We start from the raw sequence: 20,237 nt of genomic DNA, 5'->3' as shown, positions 1-20,237 counted from the left end.
TTTCCCTGAACCCATTAAGAGCAAATGCGGGGTAACTTTCGACGCTAAACTCTGGACTCATTTCGCTGGCATTATCACCTTCATCTCATTCAGACGCTAGATAACCACAGCAGTTGATAAAGCGTCTTAAATTAAACCAATTGAAGACATTATTACACAAACAGCCCTAGTCATTTTTAATGAAATTGAGTTAAGGACTCATTTGCTACTATTTTAAATGTTTATAGACTACAAAAAACGGCCCAGGTCAAGTGCAATAGACACAAGGATAAAACACCAGTTGAACGGAAATAGCTGACATGTGTTATTGTTTTATTTTTTTTATTGTTCTCCTGAAAAATAGCAATTTTTACAAGGGTTTGGTTTTGTAATAATGTCTTCAATTAAATAAAAACTAATTGCTATGCGACTTTTGTAACACACTGTATTTTCGTGTTTGTCTCTCCCTTTCTTTGAATATTTGATGTACTGAGTTCTTGAACTACATTTTAGCGGGACTCTGACTGAGAGTAGAGGCTAGGATTGTTAAGGAATCAAATGAGGGTCTTGCAGAGTAATGAAAATAAAGCAGCGTGGAGTTACTCATTATCTTGAAAATTCAAATGAGTCTGCGAAGACGCTGAGTGACTGAAGTGCTTCAAGTCTGCAGCAGGTAAGCAGACGACAGTGCCAGCGAAGTCGCTTTGGCGGGCGCGGTTGTTCATTTGTTTTGCAATTCGAGAACGCCCTTCCCTTTCGTTGTCATCTCGGTCTCTCATTGAAGGACGTACATTCGTTTTATTTGTCATGATGTGAGAATGTTGTGAACGACAGAGGAGCTTCGCGAGTTATGAAAGAGCAGACAAATAGCTGTGTACAGATACGGAACTAAAAAAAGGCAGTCTTGGTAGCATTCCCCCCTCTATGTAGGCAACAAGCTTCATAAGACTGTCCACAAGTAGCATACATTTATAATAATAATAATAATAATAATAATAATAATAATAATAATAATAATTTATTTAACCTGGCAGAGTAAAGGTCATATGGCCTTCTCTAACACTCAACCAGGAGTAAAACTGAGTTACAAAAAACACTACAAATTTACAAAGTACGCTACAATTTTACACACAAAACTGAATAAGATAATAATAATAAAATGTAACAACAAGTAAGTAGAAATCGGACATAATATTTAACATACAGAAAGAAAGAAAAAAGCATAATGAAATGTGAATAGCAGGTCAAAATAAATGAGACATACAAACTATAAAAAAGTAAGATAAATATTGATAATAATAATAAATAATAATAATAATAATAAAAATAAGAATAGTAATAATAATGATAATAATAATAATGATGATGATGATAATAATAATAATAAATAATAATAATAATAATAATAATAATACAAATGGTAGTAATAAAATAGTGCAGTAAAAAGCATACAATGAATGCAATATTTTAAGTACACACAGTAAGAAAATTATGATTATATATAGCTCAACTTAGCACATTGTAGATATACCATTATCGGAAAATATGAAGACAAAAATATAAAATAAGTTAAATATCACTGGAACATAAAAAAATGTGAATACGTGGAAACATGCAATACAACACTTGTCATAATAGTAAGTTAGTTTGGAACTCGTCATAAGATAATTTTCTAACTTGGATTTGAAAGATTTCAATGTTCGGCAGCCCTTGACTTCAGGCGGCAGAGAGTTCCAGTGACGAGAGGTAGCAACAGTGAAAGATGAGGAATACAGAGATGAGATGCGCTCTTGTTTACTGCACATGCGCAATGCTTTGTATTTGGAAGTTAGGAAAATTTGGAGGCACACATTTTTTTTCTGGGCACGTACAATGAATTGGAAATGTAGTGTAGACGAAAGGACACGTCTGAAGAATAGACAGAGATTTACCAATTTATTTTTCCGGGATTTTTATTGGTGCACGAAGTACAAATCATTATAGGAATAGTGAAAAGTTAACAATTCAGTTCTGTAGAGTATTATTATTATTATTATTATTATTATTATTATTATTATCATCATCATCATCATCATCATCATCATCATCTCGTAGTTTTATACTTTGTATGTCCCATTTATTTTGACTTACTGTTCACATTTTATTTTGCCTTTTTCTTTCTTTCTATAACTTATATTCAGTCAGTGAGGCAAGTGGGGGAAAAAACCAGAGGCCGGTATGCTATCCCAAAATGTTCCCCTAACATACCTCGATTTAAAAAAGGCGCACCCCCTCCCTAACAACATACACATACATGACGTATACAATAAATTGTTTCGTGCAGTCAGTAACGCGAATCTTTGAAGCTTACACAACACATTACATTTCTTAATAAAATAATTTCAGTTATTTACTAGATTATTTTGCAATGCCCTTTGAGACTTATCATTTAAAATAATGTTAAAGCTTGAAAGTGCCTTACTTAATTATTAATAAAAATTGCAACAACAACAAAAATTATACAGTCCCTAAATTGGCGACCACAAGCTATAGACCACAGCCTTCTATACTTGAAATAATACCGTTGTAAGCATTTCAGAGGTTGACTTATCAGATAAACGTGTCTAAATACGCGTTGAATACAGCCCCAAGAAAGCTGTGGTTTAGATTTACTAAGCAAACAGATAGTACTCTTTGCTGTGAAGAAATGTATAAAGAGATTTTTACGGATCACATTTTTTTAGTGACGGTAAGTCATATTTCATTAACGGTATGTTTCCTGGCCATAGAAACCAGTGGTGGTATTCCATACCGGCGCATATCGTCTCACTTCCCTCACTGTACAGTATTATGTCTCATTTCTACTGACTTGTGTACATTGTATTATGATTATCTAGTTCAGTTTTTTGTGCTGTACTTTGTAAATTTGTAGTGTTTCTTGTATCGCAGTTTTACTCCTTGTTGAATGTTAGGGAATTCCATATGGCCTTAACTCTGCCAGGTCAAATAAACCATTATGATGATGATGATGATGATTATTATTATTATTATTATTATTATTATTATTATTATTATTATTAAATTATCGTCCGGTTATTTCACTGAAGATTTTACAGTATATAATTATTGGAAGGGACCGTTGAAATTTGTATCTCAAAAACCACTGCATGTGCAAAACTCATTTTTACCATATATATCCTACTGTAATTGGAATACATGTTCTGTAGTAGTGATGAAATAAATAAATGACTGAATGAATGAATGAATAAATAAATGTTTATACAGAGTGAAGCGTAAGTACGTTAATGTCATTAATTTTAGGAGATTATTCTTTGAGATATTTCAAACAAAAAAGTTTTATACAATTTTCCTCGATTTTAATTTCCTTTTATAAAATTGTCTTATGTGATACATTTCGTAGCGTGTTTCGAGAAAGCCATTGATTGAATTCCCAATATGCTAAGTCAATTTAAGAGAGCAATGTATTAAGATAAAAAATGATCGAAAGAATTTTAGTTTTGTTCTTTGAATGTGTAAAAATTTGATCCGAAATTGTGCCATGGTGAATAGATGGTGCCTTGGTGAGTCGCTGAATTTGCGGTGTCACGATATTCCGGTCAAAGAATACTGCGGAAAGCAAGCACGTGAATTGCGAACAGATAACTTCGATCTGTGGAGGCGCATAGCCTATTAACAGAGACGGGGAAGCGTTTGCAGACTTCGTCAGAACTGGACGCCATGGCCGAACCGATAAGATGGCACCAAGCAGTGAATCACTTGCTTGAAGAGCGGTCGTAAGGCCTTCAAAATTATCCCAATACAAGGAAGTTGCAAAATAAGCCTAAGGCTGCAGTACTTGCCTACAGGCGCTCCTATAAAAAAAAAAGACAGTCCCCCAGGAAAAATTTTCAGCACAATTTATAACAAACGAAATGGAATAAGCTAAAGTATAGCCTACTTAATAAGGGAACAATTTTCAGGAAAATTTATAATTTATAACAGTACAATTTTGAAGCTTATCCAAAGGAATAAAAAAATAATAATTCGTGGGCCACAGCTCTTGAGGGACCCAGATCGACCAGCCGCCTGCTAGCCTCACGTTCACATGCCGAAACAGAGGTGAACGGTCATCCAACCAGAATGGAGGTATCGTGTGGATCCCTCCAGCCGTTTCGCAACCGGGTTTCGCTGCCTATCGTATTTCCTCAAGTGCATCACGATGCTGGGTGGGCACCGGTCTCATACACTGTCCTAAATTTCATGAGAAAATTTCTTCCCCCGTGAGGACTAGAACCAGCGCGTATTCCTTAACGCGAGTCAGAAGCAGGTCGCCTTAGACCACTATACCTCGGTGCGGGAGGCAATGAAAAAAATACAATAAAATAGGTAATACGATTCCTTAAGAGAAAAATTTTCTTTAGTAGGTCAGTCCAGTCTAGCTAGTTCAGGTTAGTGAAGCCCAGTCAGATGAGTATAATTCAGCCACATCAGGTTACTCATTTGTTTAAAGTCGCTGTTTTCTGAATTGATTTACACAGACGTTCGTCCGATTCAGTAAACTGTTATCCTTTACAGTGGTAGAGTAAAAAATCTAGGAATTTATACGGACAAAAACTTAAGTTGGAATATTCAAATCACACACATAGGCCTATGCAAAATAATTTTTATGAAAATTCACACACTAAAAAGAATTCGAAATTTCCTTCCGTTGCTTCTCAAGAAGAATTTAGTGCAGTCGCTCTTGATGCCTCATTTTGATTACTGTGACACTCTCTACACTGACCTTAACATGAGACTGACAGACAGACTACAGCGTGTTCATAATGCATGCGTTCGATTTATTTGCAACGTCCGTAGATCTGACCGTATCACACCTTCACTAAATATGCTGTCCTGGGTCCGTCTCAAAGAGCGAAGAACTATTCACTCTCACACTTTACTCTTCAATATTCTTCAAACCTCTAACCCTAGCTACCTAGCTTCTCGTTTTCAACATTTGTCCTCATATCACGAAATAGATACTCGCTCACAACACCATATCACACTCTCCAGACTTAAACACAGAACATCCTTCTACTCTTCATCTTTCACCGTCTCTGCAGCTCATCTCTGGAACTCTCTACCACAACATGTCAGAGACGTCGGACATTGTCTACTTTCAAAAATAAATTAAAATTGCACTTTTTGAGTTAGATTCCTTTCAGTTATAACCCCTTTTCTCTGCCATAGTTTTGTAAAAATATAGGCTATATATTTATTTTTCCTTCCTTTCCCATTTTTTGTTCGCTTTATCAGCAGATGAATTTATTATCATAGCCTTTTTATCGTGAATTTTATTTAATTCTTGTATTTCTTTTCTTTTTTATTATTATTTTATTACATTCCATTTTGATATATTCTTCCTTACGTTTTTCCATATTAACCATTTGTACTAAATGAGTTGCTTTCACTACTGGGTGTTCAGTTCAAAGTGTGTCATGGCTCGCTGTATGCCGTCATGTGGCTAGCCGATGTGCCTAGAGAATTCAATCTTCCTACACTTCCGCAGAGATGTATTATCTATGAGGCAGAGAAGTTGCCTAGCAAGTACGGCGTTCATTCTGGAGAGTACGTACCGATACGTACGGTAACGCCGGTAGTGGCAGGAATGTGAACTGTTTGGAAATACGTACTGTCGAGATATGGGGAGAGGGTTAAGACGATTACTTACGTATTTGTTGACATTAACTTCGACGGTCAACATGGACACGGAGCATTTGATTTGTGTTGTGGAATATTGCCGTAAGCAACAAATGATAACAAATACCCTGCGTACGACTTGCCGGCGCAAAACACAGTTCGAAAGAGGTTATGGTAGCACACAGACCGTACAGACCGCCATCTGTTGCTACGACGTTCAAGTTATACCGTACACGTTCTCAAGTTCAGATTGAAGAACGCCTTGAATAATAGGCAACTTCTTTGACATAAAAGCTGAAACTCGCTTCAAATCGGTGACTTAACAGTGACGTCATGACACACTTTGAAATGAACACCCAGTATATTCCAATGTATTTTATGTTATTTTTTTTCTATTATGGTATTTTTTTCATGTTGTTTAATGTCGATTTTATTATGCTATTATTATTATTATTATTATTATTATTATTATTATTTTTTTTTTTTTGTAATATATTAGTATTCTGTTCTTTAACTTTTGTTAAATTTGAACTGCTTGTATACTTTGTGACCTGGTAGAGTGTAAGAAAAGGCCCTATGGCCTTAACTCTGCCAGTATACATAAAGAATTATTATTATTATTATTATTATTATTATTATTATTATTATTATTATTATTATTATTAAATTAGTCTAGTTCAGCCCATTCGAGATGCACGGACAGACAATAAAGTGAGTGAGGTATCTAATGGAGATAGCTAAACAGAGGCGTGTACACATATGCAAGGATATAAAAATTGTGAAGAGTTTTACGATTTTGATTGGTTGTAATACTCTCATAGGGAATATATTCATTAGATAGCGACGTGGTCTGTTTTGTGTTTTCGGCACAAAGAATCACCTACGGACATGTTCGATAGCGACTATCTTTATGAGCTCCGCATCAATTGGGTAATGGAATCGGCCGTGTATTGAACCAGGTCAGGTGGATTTGAAATGCATCTGCGATATCCTGCACAACCACTTAGTTCAATATCCAGCATGCCTTTTTATATCAGCAGTAGAGTGAGTGTGAACAATGGAGAGAACGAGCGAAACTTCAGCATTCGAGGCGAGAGAGCGCTAATTCACAGTTAGTAAATAAGATTAGAAGAAAATAATGCGCGACGAAGTTGACATGTACTTTTTCAGTTAAAGTTATACCGTTTAACAACAATTAATTTTTTTTATGCTTGACCCTGCCGAAATGTAGTAATTATACACCTGGTAGCAGTCCTTTAATGGATCTCATTAAAGTACACCTATTCATTAAAGTTCAGGTGTTCCACCAATCAGAAGACACCATTGTAGCAATATGAAAGCGCAAGTATCGATTATTCTCGGATATGCAATTGAAAGACAACTAGCGAAACGTCACGGAGGCTGGAAATCCAATACTGTCGCAGAAGGTTATGTTCTGCTACTATAATAATTAGCGTTAATTGTAAATAATATTCAGATAAATTCAATTTGTCATCTCGTTTTTTCAATGTCTAAATCAATTTCAAGGTTATATCAAGATTAATGTTTATTTTACTCTCTAGATTATATCAAGATCAATGACATTTGTTTCTCGGAAAAAATCAATACTTTCGCGTCTGCGCACATCTCACAATTTACGAGATATTGTATGTATGTATGTATGTATTTATTTATTCACACTGCAATGGGTATATACCCGGTGGCAGTGGTAACTAATTACACTCAATAATGACAATAATAAACTTACTAATTAAAAATACAATTAATAATAATACTAATAATTAATACTAATAAGAATAATAATAACAACAACAACAGGGAATATACTAAATTAAATGAAACGATCACTTAAAATAACATTTGAAATATTCTAATTTGTATCTTAAAACTAAGATCGAACTAAAGCCCACGAGTATATGTTCATATCTGCACAAGTAGGCCTACCTTTCAACATTACACTCATTTCGCTGTCAACTCACTCACTGCACTGGAACTACGACACATTTCACTGATTCTATCCTGATTTCACTAACACTTCAAAAACATTTCACTGTTCAAATTCTTTGCACTGCCACTATAAACTATAAAGCTTCACTGACAGGAACACGTTTCACTTACACAGCACACTTCACTGACACGACATACTTCTTCATGAGACAACACACTTCACTGACACAACATAATTCTTCACTGATACAACACTTCAATAACAACATATCATTTACACCCTTTAAATACTGTGTATAATTACCGTCTATTAGTAAGGTCCTTAAGCCTATTTTTAAATGCATTTTTGGTTGTTGGTAAAGCCTTTAGTAAGTCTGCAGGTGAAGCATTCCAGTCCCTGATAGTACGATTGAGAAAAGAAAACTTTCCAGTGTCCGTCCTCTGCCTTTTTTCCCTCAATTGCACAAGGTCAGTTCCGCTCCCCAGTCAGATAAGAATAACATGAATACTTATGAATAATTTCAAGTTAGAAATATGGTCGAGCGTAACAAGTCGTATGAAACTTGCCTATAATGGTAATTAAGACGCTCGTATGAAAATTATGAAACTCGCTTGCGCTCGTTTCATGAACATACTCGCGTCTTAATTACTACCATTATACGCTCGTTTCATAATGTACTATTATCTTGTGAATAATATTACTGTTTATAGTTTAATTTTTTTAAAGATATGCGTAAATATAAAACTCATCTGGGTACTAGGACATTGTGGCATTGAGGGAAATGAAAAAAGCTGACGAACTTGCAAGACAAGAAGCGACTACAAAATAAATTGCACTAGAGCCTGCTCTCGAAATACTCAGGTGCTCTGTAACAGAGGTGACTGAAAAATGGTCCACTTTAATTCTGTAAAAAAAATAAAAATAAAATAAAATAAATAAATAAATAAAATAAAAAAGCAAACTAAACTTTTTTTTTGTTTCTAACAAATTCCACATCACCTGGATTTGTGGTATTCCTGCAATTTACTACAATTCACTATAACTTATTATCTCTGTGAAATGTACAATGAGCAATGGACCTGTGGGATTTCTGCACCATTTGAAAGACCTATGGATATTACGGCCATATTTTGAAAAATTGGACTTCAGAAAAAAAGTAACTTCTGGGGTTTCTGCAATTCACTTTTCTCACATCCGTCATTGGTAACTGATTGAATTAATAACACAAATGCATTCTCACTTCATCGAGCGATACTGTTCGCTTCAAATCCAGGAGTTGGGCTGATCTATGGCGTAAGAGGGATAGAGCGTCGTAATATATTCTATTTGGAAAACTGCATAGCTACGATATCAGTTTCTCACAGAATTTTAATAACATCTCTAGTCGGAGAGAATCGTTAAAGATGATGTTTAGCTTTCCATATGGCTATTATTTTTGTAGTGACCTAAGTATGTAAGAATATAATCTAAATCATTCAACAGATTTTCATTTATTTTTTCTTCTCTCCACAGTTAACGCAGCTGACAGAACTTTCTACAAGAGACGAGAGGAGCTGATATTTTGGTGAGTGTTACAGTCTACAATTTTATTATGATATGTTTCGATACCATTATTGTATCGCGAAGAATGCAGGAATTCTTAATCGAATTTTAAGTTCATACAAATTTTGTTTAGGAATTTCTCAATAATAAAATTACACACCATTATTTTGTGCTGTGTATATATATATATATATATATATATATATATATATATATATATATATATATATAAATGATCGGGATTCGTATCCTAAATTCAGGAAAGAGAATTTCTTAATTTATAATGGGAATTAACGATAAAATAGGTCTAATTCCTTTCAGAACAGACAGATCGCCCGATCGTAATAGGAGTGTTTGCTACCCCTTAGGCTTATAGGTTATTCTGACAAGTATTTCAATAATTTTGGTTAGAGCGGGAGGTTTTAATTTTCAAACACGGAAGTTTAGCGAAATTCGTGTCAAATTAGAGAGTTTGAACTACTGTAAGGAGGGTACCGGAATATGCACCGTCGTGCAGAAGAGAGAGGGAGAAAGCATACCCGCCAGCAACCACAGATTCACACTAGTGCCTATCTTATCCACGTGTAAGAGACGCTAGCCCGAGGGTGCACTGCGCTGATGACTGCTGGTATAAAAGATGATTAAAAAGTATACAATACTGCTCGTAGCTTTCCTGCTTTTAATTTTAAGAAGAAACTTTGTGCACAAAACTCATGAGGGGGGGTGTGAAAAAGGAATAGTTTGGAATATATTTAAAAACTATCCTTTTCATTTATTAAAAGTGTAGCAAAAGTGTCTCTTTTAAATGGCACCATGTACTTATTTTTTCAATTTTGTATTCTTCAGATATAAAAATATACGAAATCAAATAATTTTTCCCTTTATAAACTATTATTTAAAAAAAAAAATGCCTCAGGTTTATGATAATGTGTATGTACATAACAAAAGAAATGCTTCAATACATCAATTCAATTTGGAGAATAAGAAAGCCACGAATTAAATAATCGCACAAAAGCTAATAAAGACAATTGAATAACAAGAGTTCTTGAATATCACCCAATATTCCATGATCTCAACCCATTAGATTTTTTTTTGTGAGGCTATTTGAAGTGGAAGGTCTACCAGGACTGACTATGAGGCCTGTAAGAATTAAAACGAAGAATTAGGTATCGGATACAACATATCAACTGAACAGTGTTGCTGAAAACATTAAACAATAATTATTATTTACAAGAAAAACTTATGCATTGTTTGGCGGTGATATCAACACCAGATCAACCTAATACCTAGTTTTAATTTTTGTCGTTTTGTTTTTAATGATGGTGATGGAGATTACGTGATGGTTACAGTAATGATTGTGATGACTATTTTAGGTGCTTTCGGATAGGGATGTTAAATTAATTAAGAAAAGATAAAAAAGATCTAGAACACTGGTGGTTGAAATTGAGAAAAAGAAAACTTAAAAACTGTTATCTTCAAAATCTCATGTACCTGAATTGGACCTTCAAACGTTTGAGGTGTGTATTTTTTGTGTGTGTTTTTCTTGTGTGTTTTTTATTATTTATTTATTTATTTATTTAACCTGGTAGAGATAAGGCCATCAGGCCTTCTCTTCCCCTCTACCAGGGGATTACATCTACAATATTAAGAATACAATTACAATTATAATTACAATGAATATTAAATTTACAGATACAATAAAAATCAAAATACTAAAAGATTAACTGATTAATAAAAGTTAGACAGTTTATTGTAAAAGTTAAGAAGAGAGAAGTATTTCTTTTATTGATTAAGTACAAATTAAACCTACTCTTCGCAGTAAGAAAATGCTTAATACGCTTGCTTTTGAACGCTACTAAATTCCGACAATCTCTGATGTCACTGGGTAGGGTATTGCACAAGCGCGAGAGCGAGATTGTGTATGATGATGAATACGATGATGTCTTATGTGTTGGTATGGCTAGTATGCGGCTATTATTGCGTGCGTGTGAAGAGATTATATGATGACAGGTAACTGAAACGGGAGGCAAGGTAGGTAGATGTAGAAGTGTGAAGGACTTGGAAAAGGAGAACAAGAGAATGAAAATTTCTACGTTCGTTAAGCCGTAGCCAGTTTAGAGTTTGGAAGGATGGGGTAATGTGGTCAGCGCGACGGACATCGCATACGAAGCGAACACAACAATTATAAACACGTTGTAATTTTTGCGACTGGTTGACATTGAGGTCAGCCATTAGAAAATCACAATAATCGAAGTGGAGCATTACTAGTGTTTCCACTAGTATTTTCTTGAGTGATAGCGGAAGGAATTTTCGAATGCTGTTTAAGGAACGCAGTATGGAAAGCACTTTCTTGGTAATATGGGATACTTGGTTATTCCAGTTTAAATGCGTATCAAAGTAAACTCCAAGGTTTTTAACACAGGAAGCAAAAGGGATTATTGTGTCGTTTAACTTGACTGGAAGAGCAGGAGTAGGCCTAATATTGCATAATAGACGTTGATGTTCCACTAGGATTGCTTGTGATTTTCTTGCATTGTGTTTGTGTGTTTTTTGTATGTGTTTTTCGTTTGTATTTTTGTGTGTTTTTATGTTTGTTTTTTTTGTGTTTTTTTGTGTTTGTTTTTTGTGTTTCTTTTTTCGTGATTTTTGTGCGTTTTTGTGTTGTTTCTTGGTACGACCAAGAGAGTAAAAGAAATGAGCTAAAATTTCAGAACGGAATACATGAAATATGTAATGAATTTAAAACAGTCCCTTGAATCCGTATTCATCTCCGTACGTTTTAACATATTTTTAATCCTTTGCGAGAGATGACTGATTTTCATACATTTTTACTCACAGTAATGGGGACGTCAAACAGTTCTCCAACAGAGTTACAGAGATTAACATTTGTTAAGTTTTTAGATTGGACATTTATCTACGGTACTTTTTATGGAGGGTGGAAGGTAAAAAAAAAGTTAATAAATGTGGATGGGGTGGGTCATCTATGTCTGTGTAATAACCTGACATAAAGAATCGATTTTTTAATCCCCCCTCAGAGGAGCTAATTGGATTGAAAACGGCATCCTGACTCTGCTAATGTTAGTCTAGATAATAAATGAGGTAATTTTCCAGTAATCCAGCATTGACATCCGCGCAAGGGATGTTGCAGGCAAGAGCGACCCAAGACGCTCCCATCCTCCTCCAAATCCTACAGGTGACGGGATCACGGATTTTTAATTCCAGTCATATCTTTTGAAGTGAAATGGAATTCATGATTAAATGAAGAAATTCTTAGGTTTTTAATCGCGGAAAAGAGGAGAATTGCCGGCCGGGGGTTAAATCATAGATTATGAAAGGAGTGGATCTCACAGGTTGATTCTTAAGCTTGAAGGGAGAATGACAAGTGCGTGCTGCATGACATTTCTTTGTAACACGCGTTCGACGTTAGATCTACGTTCATCTGTTATTCCACACACACACTTGTTAAGATTATTTATAAAACAATCTGTCTGGAGACAATGAATTTGTGCTGTGAAAACAATGGAGAAGTTGTAGGTTAACAGTACTAATATTGTGTGGAATTGAGATTGCAAATTGAATAACACAGCGACATTGAAATATCGAGATTAGGTTTTTAAGAAGTGTTAAGGATCGTTCAAGGAAGAATAAATGAAAAGAATATTATTATTTTAGAATTCATATGAGTACATCATACTAAATTTAATATCAAAAGTCCACACCTGTGGAGTAACGGTCAGCGCGTCTGGCCGAGAAACCAGGTGGCCCGGGTTCGATTCCCGGTCGGGGCAAGTTACCTGGTTGAGGTTTTTTCCGGGGTTTTCAACCCAAGCTGAGCAAATGCTGGGTAACTTTCGGTGCTGGACCTCGGACTCATTTCATCGGCATTATCACCTTCATCTCATTCAGACGCTAAACAACCTAAGATGTTGATAAAGCGTCGTAAAATAACCTACTAAAATAAATAAATATCAAAATGTAACAAAATTAACCGTTGAATGAACTGAAATATTGAAATAAAATAAAACTTGCGAAAGAAGTTAATAACTATTAAAATAAAACGAATTAAAATACAGAAAGAAAATGATTGAAGCAAATAGGCCTATATTTACGCTAAAAATAATTAAGATGAAGGAAATGTAATGGAGGAAATTGAGAATTGAATAGATATAAAAGATGGAATAAAATTTAGTTTTCAATCAAAAGATCTATGCAATTAATTTATTTTATTTATTTATTTATTTATTTATGTATTTATTTATTTATGTATTTATTTATTTATTTATGTATTTATTTACGTATTTATTTATTTATGTATTTATTTATTTATGTATTTATTTATGTATTTATTTATTTATTTATGCATTTATTTATTTATTTATTTATTTATTTATGTATTTATTTATTTGTGTATTTGTTTATTTGTGTATTTGTTTATTTATGTATTTATTTGTTTTTTTTTGTTTGTTTGTTTATTTGTTTGTTTGTTTGTCTGTCTGTCTATGTATTTATTTATTTATTTACTTATTTATTTACTTATTTATTTATTTACTTATTTATTTACTTATTTATTTATTTACTTATTTATTTATTTATTTACTTATTTATTTATTTACTTATTTATTTACTTATTTATTTATTTATTTATTCATTTATTCATTGATTCATTCATTCATTCATTCATGCATTCATTCATGCATGCATGCATCCATCCACCCATCCATCCCTCCATTCATTCATTCATTTATTTATTTATTTATACTTGAGCTACATTAGGCATTGCAGCCCGAAAGAGGAGAAGCTCGTGCTCGGGCGCAGTTCAGATCAGTTATACAAAATATATCACAAAATTAAGAGAGTTCATTGAGCACGATAACATTAATAAATGGTAAAGTACATACAGCATGTAATAATAGGGTCTATATACAAATAGAAAATACAAAAGTACATGAATATTAGAGTATCAATTTTTAACTCAATTAGCTTAAACAATTAAATAATTAATTTGACTTGTTTCTTAAATCTATGTGTGTTAGGCTAAGTGTACTTAGCTCAGGGTAAGCTCTAATTAATGCTTTATATATTTTGGGTCCAAAATTCATGCTGAAAACAAATAACTTAAATAAATTCAAGTTTATGAAATAAAACAAAATCAAATAGAACTTAAACAGGAGAGTAAAACGTTAAGTGGAATTAAATATTTAAATCTATACAAAGTTTGTTAATTAAAATGAAGTAAATCTTTAAATATTGTTTGTAATAAGAAGTTAAATTAAATATTTGACTAAATTTAAGTTTAGGAAATGAAATAAAATTAAAATTAAATAACGTTTATAAAATTACATAGATTAGAATATTATAATTTAAGTTGATTCATTCAAATAAAGCGAATATTCAATTCAGTACTGATTTCGAAACAAATTAAATTCGCCGGTTTAATTAACTAAAGTTTGCCATGAAATAATGTTAAATATCAAAAGTTCGTGTTTGAAATGGATGCAACTATTGTACGTAAACGTATTTAGGTATATTTGTGACTAGTTGCAGGAAATGGGTCCTAAAGTCTGATTTTTATTTTTTTTGTTTGTTTTTTTTTTGTTTTGTTTTTTTGTTTTTTTTTTTTTTTGTTTTTATATTTTTTTTCAAAAAGAGGATGAAATACTGAACATTTTAAAAGAAACTTCATGGTTCCAGGTGCTATAGTTTTTAATATATTACTTATTGAATGTTGATATTACATTATGTACTTTTCGAGAAAAATGCAATTAAAGATTTCACTTGTTTTCTTAGCAACTATAAGAAGGATTTAGGCATTTAAGAAGCTCTGTGTAAAACTACGTCCTAGTTTAGTATGTAAAAAAACCTACAGATAGCGCAAGATGTCAAAACATAGAAATGCAATTTTTACACCGCAAATTCGTTATTTTGTTCTGTAAAATTTCCTTTCACGACTTTAGGTCTTTTCTCGCGCAACGGGTCACATTTAATGAATTAACGGTGAACGGGAGAAGAGTTCGGGACAGAAGAAGATATCAGATGATAGATGACATTGAGATATATGGATCATATGAGGAGACAAAAAAGAAGGCAGAAAATAGGAAAGACTGAAGAATGTTGGGTTTGCAGGGAAACGAGGTTAAAAATGTACACAGATAGGAAAGCAACGTAAGCAATAAAGGTAGTACAATATAATTTCTCTTCAATTTGAAATTTCGCTGATCACAATGTCAGCTACACGCATGTGTGTCTGTATATGTTTGTGTGTGCGGCAGGACGAGATAATTCGAGAGCTCACTGCAAGTTATACACCCCGGATTACATGTCAGTTTTTATACTACTTGTAATCTCGTATAAAGCTCTACAACTGATACCATTAGGTATGGCGGAGAGTTTTGAAGCTTTGTATGAATGAGATGTGAAAAAAATTCCGAGAAGTGTATAATAAAATATAAACCTAGGAGGTACAAAGTCTTTATGTCAGCTAGACACTACCTTTAATGAAATAAATCCGACGCGAGTGAATTTGCAGCGAGTGACAGTATACATGTCACTGTCAAGACCAGCAATTATCGAGGATGAACTTTTCTGCTAAGTCTGTGAACATTCTGGAACGTATATCTTTTTAGACGTGACATTTCAGTTATTTCGAAATCCAATCAGATACATAAAATCTCAACCATCATTAGTATCGTTATCTCACGGACGTTGAATAACATATACATTAAATTAGTTAGTAATTGAATTGGGCCTAATTCCTTGATTATATGCAAATTCATATTTAGTTTGTTTTCACTTGTGATATTGAATTAACTTTTGCAATATGTTTCATTTTCTTCTGTTTTTGTATGTGAAGTTTTATATGCATGTAATTGCATATTTCCGATGTTGCTGTATATTTCGTCACTTTTCCATGCATCGAGCTTATAATAGTCTACATTGTATTTTTCAATTTTAATTTTTAAAATTAATATTTAAACACATTAGTGACAAGATAATAAAATCTCCGAGCGCTACTGACAGAATCACGTGATGTTACTTGGGAATAACATTCTTATTTACAGTTGAAAGCAGAAGAGTTTGCGAGCCTCATACAGAGTTAATGCTTACAAAGAAAAATTTACAGATCTCCCATTACTCCCAGAGCCAATTCTTACACGTTGGAGTACGTGGATTGAAGCTTCTTTCTCTATTCAGATAATTTCAATGCAGTTAAAGAATTCGTTGGTGCGCTAAATGTAAGTGATGTTTTGTCAATTCAACGTTCACAGAATATTGTAATAGTGAATATTTACGAAGGGACTTGGCTGTAATCAAGGCACATTACAAAGTTATAGCTGAAGCCACAAAAAAAACTCGAAAATATGGTTTGTCTTTACATGAATCTTTATCAATCCTCAGTGAGGTTTAGGGTAAACTTTAGAGTGCTCCTTTAAAGTATACATAAAAATTAAGTGGTAAATTGTGCGCTGTATTAGGGATAAATCCTGACATTAAAGTTTTATGTTCTGTGGATAAATATCTTCAATGTGAAAACGTTGTGCTTCCAGAAGTAATTTCGCTAGAGCTACTAAGTGTTTTCAAATTTTGCTCAATAACATCTGTAGACGTGGAATGGTCCTTCTGAGCGTACAAACTTGTGTTCAGTGTTAAACGTCATAAACTTACCCCTGAACATTTGGAGAAAATGATCATTGTGTACTGCAAATAAAATTACGACCAGAATGATACCTAAGGAAGAATATACATTATAAGTACCGAAATGTATTAGTCTAAAATTAAAATTTTTAGTGCATGTTTAGTGCATATTTTCGAAATGATAAAGCAGATTTTAAAGATTTTGACAGCATAAATACTTTTAGTGCATATTAATCCGATGTCTATTAATAACTCAGTAAGTGTGAATCAACAAACCAATGAATAATCATGCGGTAATGACTCACAAGCAAACATTCTAATGGGGGCAGATAAAAAAGTTAATTTTTTTTTTCTTACACCATGTCAATAATATCGAAAGAAGTGCATATACAAATTTTGGCTACTCTACCGCAACTACGAGGCCTTCCAGAAAGTAATTTTCCCTGAGGCAGTTTACAGAAAAAAGCATAATTGCATGAAAAGAATTATTGAAACAGATACATCAATTGTTGAGCTGTCAACATATCCCCCACTAGAACTGAGACATTTTTCATACCTTGGAATCAATTTTTGTATCCTTGTGTCGTAGAAGCCAGCCGCCTGGGATCGGAACCAGCGTTTGATAGCCGTCAGCACCTCTTTGTCGATCCCATGATATGACAAATGTATCAGTTTCGGTGAGAAATATGTTGAAAAATAGCTCAACAATTGCTGTGTCTGTTCCAATAAATTTTTCCAATTAATTTTTTTTTTCTGTTAACGGCCCCTGGCGAACTTATTTTTTTACGGCCTTTGTAATTGCGGTCGAGTGGCCAAAACTTGTATAAGCACTTCTTTTGATATTATTAACATGGTAAAAGAAAAAAAAAACTTTATCTGCACCTTCAGAATGTTTGCTCGTCAGTAATTCAGATTGTTGTTCCATTAAACAGTAGTTCTTTGAAATGTTCAATTCACGAAAGGGTTGTTGAAAGCATTAGGACAATTAAATACTCTATCAATAAGTACTGTAATTTGATTCAATGTTGATTAGTGTGATCAGTAGTTTAAAGCAAAGTTTGAGTCCATAAGAGGAAGTTTAAGCAAATCTTAAATCAATCAAGTAATTGAATAAGACGTTTAATTCCTCAAAACAGTCAACTTCGTCCTTGGATGCTAACAGCTTAATACCTATGATGTATTTATAGGAACATTGTATATGTAAAATGAAAGAATGAAGACTAGTCTATCCAAAACGTTAAATTATATTTTATTCCAAAAATAAAATTGTACGGGGCCTCCACTAACCCAAAAATATGTACATTCCATCGCTTGCAATGGTTAAACCGTAAGAGATGAATCAAAATGGATCGATTTTTCTGAAATTAAATGCACTATGTACATACAGTACTGTACTGTACAGTAATACATCTGTCAAATTATATTGTTCGTATGTATGTATGTAATAATTCTATAAATAACTTTGGAATTTATTACTGCATTAAGATGTACAGTACTTCACAATACAGTACCGTACAGTATATTTTTACGTAAATATTCTTATATGAAACCCAATACATTTTACAAGAATAAAAATAAAACAAAAAATTGAAGATACAAAATCTGAAATACATTTGATACTATCTGAAATACAATTGACAAATCTGAAATGCATTTGATACCATCTGAAATACAATTGACTAATCTGAAATACAGCTGATACTATCTGAAATTGAATTGACAACTTTGAAATGCAATTGATAATATTCTAAATTAAATTGACTAATCCGAATTACATTTCATCATCATCATCATCATCATCATCATCATCATCATCATCATCCTTGCATGTATTAGGCCTAGTGGCCCGTTACGGTCTCTTGCCAACGCTTGAACGGTCTGCCCAAGGATCTCTTGTCCACAGGATGGTAATTCAAAATTGGCGTGGAATTCTAGAACGAGGCATTCTGATGACATGTGATCTCCAGTTTTGTCTGTATTTCTGTAGGTATTCCGTAATCGGTTCAATCTGCAGTTCTTTCATAATGTCAAAATTTCTAATGTGATCCATTCTCGTGTATCCCGCTGTACGACGCATAAATCTCATTTCTGCCGCCGTTAATCTTTGTGAATCAATATTACGAACCGTCCAAGCTTTACTACCAAAACAGAGTATAGGTCTGGCCAATGTTTTATAAATTCTGGTGCGCGCGTGTTTTTGTACTAAGGTTGGTTTGAATATCTGATTAATTATCCCCATTGCTCTGTTGAATTTAATAATTTTTTCATTCAAATCTTTTTCTTTTTCATATGAAATTTGGTAACCGATATAACTAAAATGTTTAACTTGTTCGATGATCTTATTATTGATGCAAATTTTGCTACGGACTGGTTCCTTTCCTAAAAAAAAATCACTTTAGACTTGTCAGTTGAAATTTGCATATTGAAACTTTCTGCCATTTGATTAAAGTTGTAAACAAATGTTGTAAATTATCTTCTGAAGTTGCCATAAGTTCCCTTCGCTTTCACATATTGCATTTCTCCACTCCTGTCTATCTTGCGTCTCGTTTTCAAAATTTATCCACCCATCATAACCTAGACACACGATCACAACACTCCTCAATATTATCCATTCCCTCCCACCGAACATCCTCATATCCATCTTCTTTCACTGTGGCTGTTCCTCGGCTTTGGAATTCCCTACCGAGTACTGTCAGGGACTGTCAGTCATCAAACCAATTTAAGAATAGGCTAACGAAATATTTTTCTAACAATTCTTGTTAACAATAATAGCTGTTTCAGGTTTCTTAATGTTTAATGGTTATATATATCACAGATAAATATCTAAATTTATTATTATTATTATTATTATTATTATTATTATTATTATTATTATTATAACTATTTCTTACCAATGTTTATTATTGTCACACTAACATTACTTATCCAACTTTCATTATTTACTTTCATGTTGTTTTATGATCTAGATATTAATGTAATAACTATGTAAGCAATTGTATTCAATTATAATTAGAGTCTGGCTGGGCGGAAGAGAAGGCCTACTGGCCTTAGCTCTGCCAGATTAAATAAATAAATAATTAATTATTAAATACATTTGATAATTTCTGAAATTAAATTGATATTTTCTGAAATACAACTGGAAAAGGTGTAGTTGATACAGGATCATTAAGTAACAAATTAAAACAAAATGTTCCAGCTCTAATTTCATTCACGCTAGTTAGACATAATCTTCGTTAAGTTGGATAAAAAGGGATTTGAATTCATGAAAGAACATTTTGATGATGATGATGATGATGATGATGATGATGATGATGATGATAAACTACTTTGAAATTTTGCACTATTTCGAAAAGTTGCGACAATAATATATTTTCGTAGAAGTCACAAGATTCGAAGTTGGAATGGTGTTTGTGCTACAGAGATGACTTGCGTGTGCGTTTACAATGTGGCAACTGCACCCCTCTCTGCCTGCTAGTTG

General features: G+C 33.2%; 1 protein-coding gene across 2 annotated transcripts in view; it reads left to right on the top strand.

Annotated features, from left to right (window-relative positions):
* Positions 1-20,237, top strand: part of alpha-Man-IIb (alpha-Mannosidase class II b) — a 1,305,824-nt gene that overhangs the window by 290,330 nt on the left and 995,257 nt on the right. For both annotated transcript variants that reach the window (XM_069835935.1, XM_069835933.1), the window contains exon 4: positions 9,098-9,149. The gene's annotated coding sequence lies outside the window, so the exon portion shown is untranslated. The remainder of the gene's footprint in view (positions 1-9,097; positions 9,150-20,237) is intronic.

The sequence above is a fragment of the Periplaneta americana genome, chromosome 9 (assembly GCF_040183065.1).
Source record: "Periplaneta americana isolate PAMFEO1 chromosome 9, P.americana_PAMFEO1_priV1, whole genome shotgun sequence".
Taxonomy (NCBI): Eukaryota; Metazoa; Arthropoda; class Insecta; order Blattodea; family Blattidae; genus Periplaneta; species Periplaneta americana.
Note: the sequence above shows the minus strand (reverse complement) of the source record. Positions and strands in the feature narration are given on the sequence as shown.